The 14,091-nt window shown below is 45.6% G+C and overlaps 1 protein-coding gene and 1 pseudogene across 2 annotated transcripts in view; both read left to right on the top strand.

Moving 5' to 3' along the window:
• Positions 1-1,168, top strand: part of LOC310795422 (H-2 class II histocompatibility antigen, A-Q alpha chain-like) — a 3,735-nt gene extending 2,567 nt beyond the window's left edge. The window contains exon 4 of the mRNA XM_083657451.1: positions 1-1,168. This exon is cut by the window's left edge and continues 995 nt beyond it. The gene's annotated coding sequence lies outside the window, so the exon portion shown is untranslated.
• Positions 1,169-10,720: 9,552 nt separating this feature from the next.
• LOC310795243 (beta-1,3-galactosyl-O-glycosyl-glycoprotein beta-1,6-N-acetylglucosaminyltransferase 4 pseudogene) lies at positions 10,721-11,953 on the top strand (annotated as a pseudogene). Its single transcript has one exon. The product of its transcript is annotated as a beta-1,3-galactosyl-O-glycosyl-glycoprotein beta-1,6-N-acetylglucosaminyltransferase 4 pseudogene (transcript).
• Positions 11,954-14,091: the final 2,138 nt, after the last annotated feature.

Here is a 14,091-nt window from a genome sequence, read left to right on the forward strand (position 1 = left end):
TCATTTCCTAATCAAACTGTGTGTCTTATGCAAATAACCACTATAGATGACAATAACAAAGGAAAAGAACATTTAGAATTTTGGATTGTTTACACTGACTTCAAGGCGGTTGAAATTATTTTTCGGGATGGTTCCGGGGCGACAATGTCATTCTGCTGCTGCTGTTGTTTTGGTAAAAGTAATGCAAAAGTAGTGTAATAAGTAACGAGTTACTCTACACAGAAAGTAATATTGTAAAGTAACTTATTACTTTAAAATGAAAGTAACTAGTAATATGTAGTATATTACATTTTAAAAGTAACTTGCCCAACACTGGTTGCCAGTAGGTGGCACTATGCCAAATTGCACAGAATTCAGCTCCATGGAAAAAACAAAATGGGGAAAAAAGTTTTTAAGTTTTTCCATTTCAAACTTAATTTTTTTTTATATACATACGGTAATAATAATAATAATAATAATAAGGAGCAAGTGGGCTCTGTTGGTCTGTTTAAATTTGTGGCCCACTGGATGATGTCATAGGCATTGTGACAACACTGATGATGTCATAGGCATTGTGACATCAGTGATGTCATAAGAGCAATTGTGATGTCATCAGTGATGTGAAAGTTGGCAAATTATGCTTGTGCACTATGACTGCGCATGCCAATAGAGCAGGTGAGTCCATGCAGTAGCACGCGGTTCGACTAGGAATCGAGCCTCAGACTGATGACATCATCACTGATAACATCACTGATTACATCATCACTGAACTTATAGCTTCAGCCAGGAAGGATGACATCACTGATGACATTATCACTGATGACATCATCACTGGTGACATCATCACTGGTGACATCCCATTGTGCAACTCAGAAACTATAGTAGATCAGGGTTTTCATTTGAGCATGAAGCCTTTGAGTTTGTGTATACTATGGGTTCATATTGCATTTTGGTCTTTCAGACAAGACAGTGAAATTATTCAGTAAAGAACTATAATGGTTATGAGGAAAAATGTTGTCATTCATATTTTTTCTGATGGTTATGAGGAAAAATGTCATTATTAATTTTTTTCTTTTTTTTTCTTTTTTCTTTTACATAGTGTATTCTCCTATTAGAGTCTTGAAGTTGGGATGGAAATTAACTGAGTGCCTCAACAGAAAAATGTCATTGTGTAAACAATTTGTCTCTTTGTTTACCATTGTCTTATGACTATGAAAAATAATAAAAAATTCGCAAAAAGGATTTTAATTTTGTTTATTTTTGAAAAATTATCTAAACTGAAAAAAAAATCATCCAACAAATTGATAAGCTTATCTGACCTCTACATTTCTAATCACACGCACGCATGCACGCACACAATATATGATTGATTGATTGATTGATTGATTTTCTTTAAGTGTCATACTTCCAATGAAGCCCCGCCCATATGCGCTTACAGGACACTTTTACTGTTCATAATTTAAACAAACAATGATCAAACATAAAACCAACAAAAACACCCAAACTACATATACAGTGAAGTTGTGCAGCATGAAAACCACCACCTGAACCTACTTAAAGAGCTGTGCTTGCCTTCTATTCCAGGCCTTAGAAATAAAGCAGTCTAGTCTATAGACACCAGTGACCTCATTTACAACTTCTTATTTGTTATGTTTTATTTTATGGATTTCAAGGTAATGACATAAAAAACCATCCATACATTAAGCACACAATACAGAAAAAACAAAACAAAAACATACACTTCAAACAAAATAGATAAGACAAAAGGTATAAACATTAGAGATATGACACAAAGTCAGTCCCAGTCTGGAGGAGTTGACAGGAGTTTTTTTTTGGGGGGGGGGGGGGGGGGGGCATTGAGTCAGACTGGTATATAATTGGGAGAGGGGGGGGGGGGCATTGAGTCAGACTGGCACATATAATTGGGAGAAGGGGGCTTCCCTTTGAGAACAACCCAGTCAAGAAAAGGTTGCCAGGTCTTATGAGCTGTCGACTCACACAAGGTGTAGCTAAAACATCTGCAATCCACCGTGTGTGGGACAGGGGGCGAGTCTCCCAATCAAGAAGGATCCTCCACCTAATCAACACTACATCATTTACAACTTCTAATGTAATTTATCACTTCAGATTCATACAATCACATCAAAGAATATGATAACAAAAAACAAATTTCAGCCCCCCAATAAATCACCATTTTGTCAAAATGTGTGCATAGGAAAATGTGTTTAAGAATGAAGTCCCAGCCCTGCATTAGTGATGATCAGCATGCATGTCAGACTGCACCAAAACAAACAGCACATTGTCTACATTTAAACAGAATGTTTTCACCAAAGCTAACTAATTCTGATGGCGTGGCAGCATGGCAACTAGTTCTTTGGCGTAATGACTCCGTGGTAAGATGCCTCTCTTCTTGAGGCGAGAGAGGGCATCTGCTCGGGCTAGAATAGAGAATCCCCCCCCCCCCCCCCCCCGTAGGGGATTCTTCAGGAGTCAAGACATTGGTGGTGGACTGGGGAGGTGGGTGGGGCGAAACACAGCTTTCAGAGAATGGGATGAGATCAGCTCAGGTACAGCGACCAGAGATCAGGGAAAGAGGACGATGATGCGCCAAGCGTGGCTATAAATACTGCCACGTCATAGCCTCGGCACTGACGACATTATCGGCGTCACATATGCAAGTGCGTCACGCGGACGTCACGCTGGGATTACACGTGATGAGGTCACTAGATTACGTGTGATGCGAGGCAGCGTGTCTGGTCTTCATCTTGAAACTAGGTCGAGACCACCATTTCAATCATGAGAGACCAGAGGGTAGAGTTAACCAGCAAGCTTTATTCAAGTATGGCATGGCGATAAGATTTATGGCATGAAACGGTATGGCAACTAATTCTGATGGCGTGGCAGCATGGCAACTAGTTCTTTGGCGTAATGACTCCGTGGTAAGATGCCTCTCTTCTTGAGGCGAGAGAGGGCATCTGCTCGGGCTAGAATAGAGAATCCCCCAAAAGAAAGAAAACCCAAAACTGCCAACCGGTCTGCTTGCCTCAGTGATATAGCGGCCGCTGGGCGGAAGGCGACGCTTGTCGCCGACCGGTTGGCTCGGCAGCACAGCGACTTACGAAAACCACCGACCGGGCGTGGCCGCAGCGATACGCGGGCGCTGGGTGATCGACCAATCCGGCATAATTCGGCGCACTGACTCAGCATTGAGATTTGAGAAAAACCCTGCAGCGGCTTATGAAAATCACCGTCCGGGCGTGGTCGCAGCGATACAGCGGGCGCTGGGTGACCGACCAATCCGGCATAATTCGGCGCGCTGAATTGGCATTTAAGCCAGACAACCCCCCTTTTAGCTTTAAGAAAGAAAACCCCCCCTTTGCCTAAACCCCCCCCCAAAACCTTGACTACGGGCTGTTCAACACCAAGCACTTTGAGTAGTCTACTGTACTTACAGGCTGTTCAACACCTTAAACACTTTGAGTAGTCTACTGGGATCTGAATTAGTGATTTGCAATCACCACGGCATTTGTCTATTGGAGTTGTTACTACCGCTGGCAGTATTCTGCTGGCGCTATGGATTTGGGGAGTCCACTGAAATGCGAAGTAACAAGCTATTGCAAGGAATAAAGGATGGATGCCATGTGCTTACCATGTGACGCCTAGGGGAGGAGAGATCTTTGGGCAGACAATATGGCGGCCTGCTCTGGTCGGATGTAGGCCGCGTAGGCTGACGAGGACCAGCGGCCCATCTGTTGCAGGGAGGCGGAGGACACCCCTTGCACGGCGGCCGATGCGGCCGCGCCGATCCTGAAGGAGTGACTGGAATAGTGCTCCGCTGGGAGGTCACACATCTGGAGGATCCGCTTGAGGTGAATAGTGAACCAGGCTTTTGTCATGTGATGGTGGGGCGAGATGAGCAACAGAGGGGCAGATGGGCCAGTCTGGGGTCGAATTTCTATGTAGCGGGCCATGGAAGCAAAGGGGCAAAAGGGGGAAGAGTTGCGGGCAATGATGATGGAGCAGGCTCTGCCCGCCTTGGTGTGTTTAAGGGAGAGACTTCTTTGGCAGGGTGTGTTTAAGGGAGAGAATATAATGATCGGGATGAAACCTTAGGTCGGGCCGGGTCACGTCCCGGGAGGGGTCGAACGACGCCGGGCATGTGAACTCGCCAACGCGGAGGAACCCATAAAAGGCTAACGAGAACACGCATTCTAGGAGTGAATTTTGCAGGGGAGAGAAAAAGCCGTCTCTCGTGCGCCCTAGAAGCTGCCGTAGCACAGGGAGGGTTATGGGACGCCTAGGGTCGGGGGCAGTCGGGAAGGCTTTGGCAATGCCCTTCAGCAGAGCTTTGATTACGGGGACAGAAGATAGACTGGGAAACTCGGGGTCGTAGCGCCTGGCATGGAATTGGATCCCCGCCACCAGGCTACGGACGTAGGGGGGACGGAGGTGACGGACGGATACGCAGAACGTTATGAAGGCGCATACGTTGGGGATCAGGATTGGGAGAACGGGGAGATTGACCGAGGCGCAGAAAAAAGCGAACGACCGCCAGGCGCCGTCATAAGCTTTGGCTGTGGAGCTGGCCAGCCCCCCCCCCCGATGTAGGACTGAGCGGTGTGGAGTAGCTGGGTGAGGCGGGGATCGTGAGGGAGTGCCGGGGGCCTAGGACGTGGGTCCAGACTCATGAGAGGGTGAGAGCCGAGAACGGGGGAAGCGGCATTGGAGACGGGTCGGCTGCTGGATGGAGGCTGTGGAATGCCAAACCGGACTGCAGGGAAAGGTTTGGCCCTTCGGCGTCGGGTGCTGCCTTTCTGGCGGCTAATCGTGTGAAGAAACTATGCAGACAGACAGACAGAGGCAGCGCGGATTGACTGCTGTTCGCAGCCAACATCAGCTGCAAGTCAGAGCCATCTATATGGCTCTGGCTGCAGCATGAGCGGTTTCTCTTTGATCACGGGCGTTTTTCCTGCTGTTTTCGGACCTTCCTCTAATCTGGAGAGCACTGTCGCCACCTAATGGGTCGGTAAAATAGGTTATACACATTCAACATGCCCCAAAATTTTACAGGAGATATATTAAGCTTTGATCCACGTCCCACCGTCAAAAAACGCAATTGACGACAATCGTCGTCATTGGCACTCTACGTCACTAAAGCAATTGACGACGATTGTCGTCATTGGCACTCAATGAGTTAATGTGTTTGCATTGTTGCTTTGCTCTCATTTACAACACTATGGTGCTGTGCAAAGGTCATTAGTAGAAATGATTAGTTTACACACACACACACACACACACACACACACACACACACAGACACTCAAACAAGGAAGGGAACACATGGCAGTGAGTGGATTTATCTATTTTCCTTACATGTAGGCTAGTATTAAAAGTTGACTTAGGTCAACCAGATGTGAAACTCAGCTCTGGCTATTCAAAGCAGGTTTGGTTGGATTTGTTACTCTTTCAACGGTCTCGAACCAGGCCATCTGTAAAGCAAACTTAACAGATAACACAATAGGCCTTACAGTAACATCCTCATTCAAAACAGAGTCAAGTCAAGTCAAGTCAAATTTTATTTATATAGCACCTTTCATACACAAGGCAATTCAAGGTGCTTTACAAAAAATAATCGAAAAAACAAGCAGCAAAGCAATGCACATATAAAAAACACATAAACACAGCCGACAGTTTTAGTTAAAATATATACTCAAATTAACAAACATGAAACATTATTTCTGTTTTAAATAAGTTACAAGGCACTCTTCAGTATTATTATTACATGTACAGTCCATTTGTTGGAAATGTACAGGAATCTTTTTTTTAAATTACAGGCCGAGAGAGGCAGTAGTTTAGTAGCAGTTAAAAGCAAGAGTAAACATAAAGGTCTTTAGCTTGGATTTAAAAATAGGCAGAGTAGGGGCAGATCTAATGTGTTCAGGGAGTTTGTTCCAGTTATGAGAGGCATAGTGGGAGAACGCGGCTTCACCATGTTTTGATTTGGTCCTCGGGACAATTAGTAGACCAGTGCCTGAAGATCTCAGGGATCTGGATGGTTCATAGTGTAGAAGCATTTCAGAGATGTAGTGTGGGCCTGACCCGTTGAGAGATTTGTAAACTATTAGCAGAATTTTAAAGTCTATTCTAAGATTTACTGGCAGCCAATGCAGGGATTTGAGAACTGGTGTAATGTGTTCAGCTTTCTTGGTTCTTGTTAGAACTCTAGCAGCCGCATTCTGAATGAGCTGTAGTTGTTTAATAGCTTTTTTGGGAAGACCATTGAAAAGACTGTTGCAGTAGTCTAGCCTGCTAGAAATGAAAGCATGAATTAGTTTTTCAAGATCTTGTTTGGACATGTAGCCTCTAATCCTTGCTATATTTTTTAGATGATAGAAGGCAGATTTTCTTATAAGCTTGATGTGGGAGTTGAAATTTAGATCAGAGTCAATAATAATGCCAAGATTTTTTACCTGGTCCTTTGGCTTCAAAGATAGGGATTCGAGGTGAGCAGTAACTTTGAGCCTATCTTCTTTTTTGCCGAAGACAATTATCTCTGTTTTGTCTTTATTAAGTTGGAGAAAATTCTGGCACATCCAATCATTAATTTGCGCAAGGCACTGACACAGTGTCTCTATGGGGGCATAGTCATCCGATGAGAGGGCTATGTAGAGTTGGGTGTCATCTGCATAGCTATGATAAGCTATTTTGTTTTTTTGCATAATTAGGCCCAGAGAGAGCATATAAAGGTTAAACAGGACAGGACCTAAAATTGATCCTTGGGGTACCCCACATGTCATTTTGGTTTGGTCAGATGTGTAGTTGCCAATGGAGACAAAGTAGTTCCTGTCTTGCAGATAAGATCTGAACCACTCTAGGACCGTGCCGGAAAGCCCGACCCAGTTTTCCAGTCTGTCCAATAGAATTTCGTGGTCAACCGTATCAAAGGCAGCGCTGAGATCTAGTAACATTAAGATTGAGATTTTACCTGAATCAGTGTTCATTCGGATGTCATTTATAACTCTGATAAGCGCAGTTTCGGTGCTATGATGGGGTCGGAAGCCTGATTGGAAGGGATCTAGGAGATCATTGGAGGATAGAAAGGTATTGAGTTGTTGGTAGACAGTTTTTTCGAGTATTTTGCTAATAAAGGGAAGATTTGATATTGGTCTGTAATTGCTGATTATAGAGGGGTCGAGGCTACGCTTCTTTAGCAAGGGCTTAACAACTGCAGTTTTTAGAGATTTTGGAAAAATGCCTGTAAGAAGAGAGGTATTAATTATCTTCAGTATGTCGGTCGCCAGGCAACTGTAGACATTTTTTAGAAAGCTTGTTGGCAGGGTGTCTAGGCAACACGATGAGGATTTAAGGCCTCGTATCGTTTCTTCTAGTTTCTTGTGGTCAATGACATTGAACTGAGTCATGTTAATTAAGCACCTATTCTGTGGGTGCGGCGGAGCCACATTTGTTCTTGATGTGGAAATAGTTAGTCTGATATTTATAATTTTATCCCTAAAGAAGGTCGCAAATTCATTGCATTTGACATTGGATAGAAGATCAGGGGCAATTTGTGGGGGGGGGTTTGTCAGCCTGTCAACAGTGGCAAAAAGAGTGCGAGCGTCATTGGTGTTTTTGCTGATAATGTCGGAGAAGAAGAATTTTCTGGAATTTTTTAGTTCCTGGTTGTAGGAGTGAAGACTATTTTTATAGATGTCGTAATCGATGTGAAGTTTAGTTTTCCGCCATTTGCGCTCGGCTTTCCTACAATCTCTTTTTTTGTTATTTACAGAGGGAGCGTTTCTCCATGGTGCTTTTTTCTTACCGGAGATTAGTTTAGATCTAATGGGAGCTACAGCATCAATAGCCTTTAGGGTTTTAGAATTGAAGTTATCTAGGAGATCATTGACAGAGGCTGAGGAGAGGGAAGGGGCCAGCGAGAAAGCCTCCATGAACCGTGTGCTAGTGCTCTCGTTGATGTGACGCTTTTTGATGGTTTTTGACCGAGTAAGAGCGATAGGGGTGACCTTGAGTTCAAGAAAGATACAGAGATGGTCGGACAGAGCAACATCACTAGCTGAAAGAAACGATGACTCAAAGCCCTTGGTGATAAATAAGTCTAGGGTATGGCCTCGATTGTGAGTGGGCCCAGACACATGTTGTAACAGGTCAAAAGTGTCAAGGAGGTTATTCAATTCTTTGGCATTATTATCATTGGGGTTGTCAATATGAATATTAAAATCTCCTGCAATAGTTAAACAGTCGTGTTCTATGGAGATTATAGAAAGGAGTTCTGAAAATTCATCAAAAAAACTACTAGAGTACTTAGGTGGTCTGTATATAATCAGTAGTAAAATAGAGGGAGAGCACTTCAGAACAGCGGCCAGATATTCAAACGATGAAAAGTCGCCAAACGATACCTGCTTACATTGAAAAACATCAGAGAAAATAATAGCTACTCCTCCCCCCTTCTTACCGACTCTGGGGGCGTCAATGTAGTTAAAATTAGGTGGGGCTGAGTGAATTTTGCTCCTCCTGTACGTCTCTGCCCCTTATACTGTTGCTGAGTTACAGTTAGTGACGGACAAGCATGTCTTTTATTGTCACACAAACACACCCAACACATGCATGCGGCCACAAACACACACTCATGCTGACGGTGGCCGGTGAAATTTGTCCTCTGCATTTGACCCATCCAGGCTTGTCCTTTCCTCCGGGGGGCAGGCCAGGAGCAGTGGTCACTTTTTCTTTCCAGCGCCCGGGGACCAACTTCGGATGTTGTCGTCACTGGTCGGATGACGATGACGATCTTCTGCATGTTTTTAGTGGGGTGGGGGGGGGGGGGGGGTGTATGTACGGAGGAACCCCCTGGACTGTGTCCCACAGCCACAGCTGTTTCATCTTGAAATTGTGTCTAGTGTGTTTCACATGACTTCGATGGGGTTTTCATAATGCTGGTTAAACATTTGCAAACCTCCCATGAGAGATATCTCTGTTCCCCCTAAGAAGGAAGAAGGACTAGGTCTGCACTTTCACTATGATAATGTAATGTAACCTATATAGATAGGCTGCTAGGCACTGATGGAAACTCCACACCAAGACATCAGAATAAAAATAAATTGGGTAAGGGTGAAGTCACATTTTCCTGTCCATATTGGTAGGGGATGAAACATACATGATTAGGGCCTATTATGATTTATTATTATCTAATGCAAGTTTTGCAACTGCAGGAGGGTGGGCTCGTCCTCCCCCCGCTGCTCAGAGCGTCTAGCGCTCCCCACAACAGAGCAGACGCACGCACCACCAGACGCGTCAGTATAGACGTTGCAGCGCCGGGGGAACTTGGATGCATGCTCGGTAATTGCCATGATGGGGCAATACATGCGGTGGCAGCAAAGCACATTGAGAGATGAATGGTTTTAAGTTTACTTTGCAGTAGGTGCCGCACGTGTGTAAAGTTAGAACCGGATGGAAAACGAATCCGTGACCACCATTCTCCTCCTGACATCGGTAAGTTCGTTTTCCGCTCTACACAAAAGCCGCTGTGTAAAGGGACTGACAGGACAGGAACAAATAGGCTACTACAGTAAGTGAGTAAAATTGTAATTTAACGTATTTATTTATTTTTTCTGACAACTTTCAGGTTGTGACTTCAACAAAAAGGCTACCTGTAGGCTACCACCTGTTTACTGAGCAAGGTGATTTCTAGTTATTTTATGTATAGGCTATGTGCTAGTCAAATAGGGCTGGGCAATTTATCGATATTCAATATTGTGGTATGATAGTAGACTAGATATCATCTTCGATTTTGGATAGTGTGTCTTTCTTGGTTATAAAGGCTGCATTTACAGTAGGCCTAATAGCCTATAGTGATGTCATTTTCTCAAAGTACCAGACTGTTCTAGATGTTGTATTATTTGTCTTTCTTTACTTAGTCATTATATCCACATTACCGATGATTATTTAGGCTATCAAAAATCTCATTGTGTAAATATTTGGTGAAAGCACCGATAGCCATCCTCCCTACAATATTGTCTCAATATTCAATATTGAGGTATTTGGTCAAAAAATATTGTGATTTTGTCCATAATTGCCCAGCCCTATTTACTCACTGCACATTGATGGCCTGACAATCATTTACATCATGATATACAGTAGGTGGCAATCTTTTGTGTTCGATTGTAAATTCAGTTTTTCGGTCAACTTCTGCAACAGCCCTCAGGCTCAAAGTCTTTGTTACCCACAAGCATCTGTTGCTAGCTCCAATTTACCAAGTGCCAAGCCCTTGACGTATGTGCACGTCCACTCCACTCGACCGCAGCCTTGTTAGGCATACTGTGAGACTGGAGGATTTACGTGCGGATACTTGATGGCCAAGACACACTTGGTAAACTGGGGTCTGGATAACTGGGAACGCTGTAGCACTTGATGAGCTGAGTCTGCAAGGTTCGAAGCTGGGAACTGTTGCAGAAGGTTGCCGTGAGATGAATCTATGGACAACTGCAGAGGACTAGCAGAGCCAACTCTTATAGGTCCCGAATATGACATGTCACTAGTCACCAGTGATGTCACTCGAGCAATTGTGATGTCATAAATGATGACGTAGAAGTCAGTCTTCGTGACTGAAATCAAGACCACACAAACCTAACAAATGTCTACTGTAACCTACATGAGCTTTTCTCTGCTTTACCACAGAATGAAAAAAAGATGTAGACAACTGTTCAGAAGACCAAGAAGGAAGCAATTCATGTCTTCACTGCTGGCTATAGGCCTATGTCTTCTGATATTGGTCAGTTTGAAATACAACTACCGGTACATCATCACAGAACCTTTTGGATCCACTGCAGTGTTTCACAAGTATAACATCGACTGCTCAGCTATATATGATATGGACCCAGTGGAGGTGGGGAAATCACTGGTCATCAGAAGGACACACGTCGTGGAGGAAAACGACGAAAGTCTGGTGAAACTCACCTCAAGCTGTCCACATTTCCTCAGGTCCAGTGGCTATGAGGCTGTGTGCGCGTCCGAGGAGGAGAGAGACTTCCCTCTCGCCTATTCGCTGGTGGTTCACAAATCTGCCTGGATGGTGGAGAGACTCCTCAAGGCGTCATACTCCCCCAGTAATATCTACTGTATCCACTACGACCAGAAGGCTTCGGCTCAGTTCATCTCCGCCATGGAGGGCTTGGCACGCTGTTTGCCCAACGTCTTCATTGCTTCCAAACGAGAGTCTGTCATCTATGCCAGCATTAGCCGGCTGAACGCTGACCTCAACTGTCTGTCTGACCTCTTGGGGTCAGAGGTTAAGTGGAAGTATGTCATCAACCTCTGTGGGCAGGACTTTCCCCTCAGGCCCAATATGGAGCTGCTGTCGGAGCTACGGAAGCTAAATGGTGCCAATATGTTGGAGACAAGCCGCCCCACTGATTTTAAGAAGGATAGGTTCACCTTCCACCATGAGCTGCAGGAAGCCAGCTTCGAATACCAAAAACGTCCTGTGAAAACCGAACAGACTAAGGACCCGCCTCCGCATGGTATTGAGATGTTCACTGGCAATGCCTACTTTGTGTTGTCCCGTGAGTTTGTCGTGTACATGAAGTCATCAGCCCTGGTCAAAGATTTCCTGACCTGGTCGGAGGACACCTACTCCCCCGATGAACACTTCTGGGCCACTCTGGTGCGAGTACCAGGTGTGCCCGGGGAGGTGCCCAGGTCCCAGCCTGATATCACAGACTTGATGAGCAAGACCAGGCTGGTGAAGTGGCACTACCTGGAGGGTTCACAGTACCCAGCCTGCACAGGTACACACATTCGCAGTGTGTGTATTTTTGGGGCAGCAGAACTGAATTGGTTGCTCAACTACGGTCACTGGTTTGCGAATAAGCTGGACCCCAAAGTGGACCCCGTCCTCATTCAGTGCCTTGAGGAGAAACTTCAGGAAAAACAAAGATCCTTGCAATCATGTCATCGTCACTGATAGGAAAGGATTTTTCGGTGCCGGTTCAACCTAACCACCCTAATAAGGATGTAACCAGAGTAAGAGCGTATTCCTCACTCGAACCAGAGAAAACCTCACCCTCATTTTAACTAGGATGAGGAAGCTCTTATCAATTAGCAATTACCCATTATCAACTAATTTGACGACCACCTGCCAATTCGGTCGGCAGATTCAACCTTAATATTCTTACTATTTTGACTATACATTTATTTCCCAACCTAAAGTAGCAGCAGTAACAAAAATATTATAGCCCTCCTTGTGTAGCAAGTAAGGCAAATTGAAGTTATTCAACACACAGAAATATAACATCAGAAAACATTCCATTACTGTCCTAAACACACTCTATCACTATATATTTGGCGTAATGACTCCGTGGTAAGATGCCTCTCTTCTTGAGGCGAGAGAGGGCATCTGCTCCGGCTAGAATAGAGAATCCCCTTCCCCCCGTAGGGGATTCTTCAGGAGTCAAGACATTGGTGGTGGACTGGGGAGGTGGGTGGGGCGAAACACAGCTTTCAGAGAATGGGATGAGATCAGCTCAGGTGCAGCGGCCAGAGATCAGGGAAAGAGGACGATGATGCGCCAAGCGTGGCTATAAATACTGCCACGTCATAGCCTCGGCACTGACGACATTATCGGCGTCACATAGGCAAGTGCGTCACGCGGACGTCACACTGGGATTACACTTGTCGTCACACTAGGATTACACGTGATGATGTCACTAGATTACGTGTGATGCGAGGCAGCGTGTCTGGTCTTCATCTTGAAACTAGGTCGAGACCACCATTTCAATCATGAGAGACCAGAGGGTAGAGTTAACCAGCAAGCTTTATTCAAGTATGGCATGGCGATAAGATTTATGGCATGAAACGGTATGGCAACTAATTCTGATGGCGTGGCAGCATGGCAACTAGTTCTTTGGCGTAATGACTCCGTGGTAAGATGCCTCTCTTCTTGAGGCGAGAGAGGGCATCTGCTCGGGCTAGAATAGAGAATCCCCCAAAAGAAAGAAAACCCAAAACTGCCAACCGGTCTGCTTGCCTCAGCGATACAGCGGGCGCTGGGCGGAAGGCGATGCTTGTCGCCGACCGGTTGGCTCGGCAGCACAGCGACTTACGAAAACCACCGACCGGGCGTGGCCGCAGCGATACGCGGGCGCTGGGTGATCGACCAATCCGGCATAATTCGGCGCGCTGACTCAGCATTGAGATTTGAGAAAAACCCCGCAGCGGCTTATGAAAATCACCGTCCGGGCGTGGCCAGCGGGCGCTGGGTGACCGACCAATCCGGCATAATTCGGCGCGCTGAATTGGCATTTAAGCCAGACAACCCCCCTTTTAGCTTTAAGAAAGAAAACCCCCCCTTTGCCTAAACCCCCCCCAAAACTTTGACTACGGGCTGTTCAACACCTTGAACACTTTGAGTAGTCTACTGTACTTACAGGCTGTTCAACACCTTGAACACTTCGAGTAGTCACGCGCAGGCTGTTCAACACCAACCACTTTGACTACGGCTGATCGACACCGAACACTTTGAGTAGTCTACTGTACTTACAGGCTGTTCAACACCAAGCACTTTGAGTAGTCTACTGTACTTACAGGCTGTTCAACACCAAGCACTTTGAGTAGTCTACTGTACTTACAGGCTGTTCAACACCTTAAACACTTTGAGTAGTCTACTGGGATCTGAATTAGTGATTTGCAATCACCACGGCATTTGTCTATTGGAGTTGTTACTACCGCTGGCAGTATTCTGCTGGCGCTATGGATTCGGGGAGTCCACCACCAATGAAATGCGAAGTAACAAGCTATTGCGAGGAATGAAGTATGGATGCCATGTGCTTACCATTTCAAGCCTAGGGGAGGAGGGATCTTTGGGCAGACAATATGGCGGCCTGCTCTGGTCGGATGTAGGCTGCGTAGGCTGACGAGGACCAGCGGCCCATCTGTTGCAGGGAGGCGGAGGACACACCTTGCACGGCGGCCGATGTGGCCGCGCCGATCCTGAAGGAGTGACTGGAATAGTGCTCCGCTGGGAGGTCGCACGTCTGGCGGATCCGCTTGAGGTGAAGAGTGAACCATGCTTTTGTCATGTGATGGTGGGGCGAGATGAGGAAC

Source organism: Poromitra crassiceps (assembly GCF_964638095.1).
Source record: "Poromitra crassiceps genome assembly, chromosome: 21".
In the NCBI taxonomy this organism is placed as follows: domain Eukaryota; kingdom Metazoa; phylum Chordata; class Actinopteri; order Beryciformes; family Melamphaidae; genus Poromitra; species Poromitra crassiceps.